Source organism: Crocodylus porosus, unplaced genomic scaffold, assembly GCF_001723895.1.
Source record: "Crocodylus porosus isolate Cpor-Errol unplaced genomic scaffold, CroPor_comp1, whole genome shotgun sequence".
NCBI lineage: Eukaryota > Metazoa > Chordata > Crocodylia > Crocodylidae > Crocodylus > Crocodylus porosus.
In genome coordinates, this window is record NW_017728943.1 from 85,529,856 (window position 1) to 85,532,446 (window position 2,591).

Genomic DNA, 2,591 nt, shown 5'->3' on the forward strand with positions numbered 1-2,591 from the left:
ACTGCCACTGCTGGCCTGCTGAGAAACCCTTGCAAAGCCAGCAGGCAAAGGCACTTAAGGGAGCCCACCCCTGCCCCAGCCCTGGCACAATCTGTGGGCAAGGCAAGAGCCCCCAAGGGGACACTTGCTGCCTGTACACAAATGCCAAGAACTTAAGGAATAAGCAGGAGGAACTCGTCCTCCTGCTTAATGAAAAAAATTACAAAATGTCACGGGGATAATGGAGACCTGGTGGGACTCCACCCATGACTGAACCATGGATATAGATGGCTATATCCTCCACAGGAGGGATCAAGTAGAGTGGGGGTATAAAAGGGGCGGGGGTATAGCTCTCTAAGTTAAGGAAAGCTATGCATCTTTGCAAGCTGATGTTGGTGACCAGGGTGGACGACTGGAGAACTCTGGGTCAAAATCCATGGGGAACACGGCACAGGGAACACAACGGTGGGAGTCTATTACAGACCTCCCACCCAGAGTCAAGAGCTTGACCACGAGTTCGACCGGGAACTGGCTGAGGCCACGTGCTCCAGGACCATGGTTGTCATGGGTGACTTAAATTACCTGGAAATCTTGTGGGAGGATCACTCAGCAAAACCCGAGGGGTCACAAAGCTTCATCTCGTGCATGGATGACTGCTACCTGACTCAAGAAGTCTACGGGTCAATGAGAGGTGAAGCGCTGCTCAACCTGGCACTGGCTACTGGGGATGACCTAATTGATGACCTAGCTGGGTGAGAGCAACCATGAGCTAATCACCTTCACCATCCGTTGTAAAGCTGGCAAGTCAGTCAGCAACACAGAAGTCCTTGTGTACCCGCCGGGCTGTGTCTGCTCCTGAGGCCACCGCTCTTTAGACATCAGTCCCGCCCCAGGACCCTTGAAGGCAAAGTGGATGTTCCTTCACTGTGTCACCGCCCCCGGTCTCTCCTGCCACGTCTTGATGTATCTTCAATGGGGGGTGGGCACCACCTGATGGGTTCTCGTTGCCCGGGTCCTCCCAACGGATGTACACGGGGCTCCAACCACCCATGCACCCCGGCCTCATGCCACCTTCTGGAGCTGGCCTGGAGGAGCAGGCACGTGGCTCCTCTTGCCCGTCTGCCGCCCTCCTTTACCCCTTTGCTCTATGCTAGAAGGGCCGAGCCTCTTCAACTACGAATCCAGACCCTTAGTCCCTCGGACCCATGTTCCTAATAGTTCCAGGCACCTGCGGTCCCAGCGGCAACCCCGCCCCAATCTGGCGCCTCCTTAGGGCTCCTCACTGCCCCACCGCGCCCCATGTCCACCTGGCTCCGGCATTTCCTCCTTGGCAGCTTCACTCTGCCACTATGCGATGCAGGCGTATCTCGCCTGCCGTCGACTCCTGACCGCTGCCACCAGCTCCTTCCCTCCGGCTTCTCCTGCTCTGGCTCCCCATCCTTCCCTGCATGCCGCAGGCTCTTGCCCTCCTCTTTCTCCGTCCCCGTGCTTCCTTCTACGGGGCACTCCGCCCCCTCCGTTGCAGCTGCCACTGCTTTTATCCGCGCCGGCTGGCATTCCCTGCTGAAGTCACCGGCCGGCCACAGCTGAATGAAGAGCCGGCTCACAAACCGCGCGGCTTTCCCCGGAGCGTTGACTCCTGCTGCCGGTGAGTTTTTGTTATTGTTCCGGCCCCCGGGACATCTTGACTTCAGGAAAGCCAACTTTGACAAGATCAGGAGGCTTGTCAGTGAGGCCCTAAGGGACCACAACCCCAGGGGGAGGGGAGTTCAGGAAGAGTGGTTGCTCCTCGTGCATTGAGCAATCCTCAATGCACAAACTAATTTGATTCCATCTCGGAGGAAAGGCAGAAAGAGGGCACAACAGCCCCCCTGGCTCTCCAGGGATCTAGCAGACCACCTGAGGCTAAAAGGAAAGGCCTACAAACGATGGAGGATGGGTTTCACCTTCAAGGAGGAATATTCTGCACTGCTCCGGTCCTGCAGGGAGCAAACCAGGAAAGCCAAAGCTGCAACTGAACTTCAACTAGCTTCAAGCATCAAGGACAACAAAAAGTCCTTTTTCAGATATGTGGGGAGCCAGAGGAAAAGCAAGGGCAACATTGGACCCCTGCTGAACCACATGGGGCAACTAACAACTGACGCCCAGGAAAAAGCCAACCTATTAAATGGGTACTTTGCGTTAGTCTTTCATCAGTCCCACGGGATGCCCAAGCCCACTATAGGACAGGGAGGCCCGGGTGAGGGAGATCTCCTGCCCTCCATAAATGCCGACCTCATGAAGGAATACCTTGAGAGGCTGGATACCTTCAAGTCAGCCGGCCCTGACAATCTACACCCCAGGGTACCCAAGGAGCTGGCTAGCATTATAGCCCAGCCCCTGGCGTGGATCTTTGAAAACTCCTGGTGATCTGGTGTAGTGCCCAAAGACTGGAAGAAGGCCAGTGGGGTGCTTCTCTTCAAGAAGGGGAAGAAAGTGGATCCAGCTAACTATAGGCCCATCAGCCTGACTTCTATCTTGGGGAAGATCTTAGAAAAGTTTATTAAAGAGGCCATCCTTAATGGACTGGCCGATGCCAACATCCTGAGGGATAGCCAGCATGGGTTTGTTGC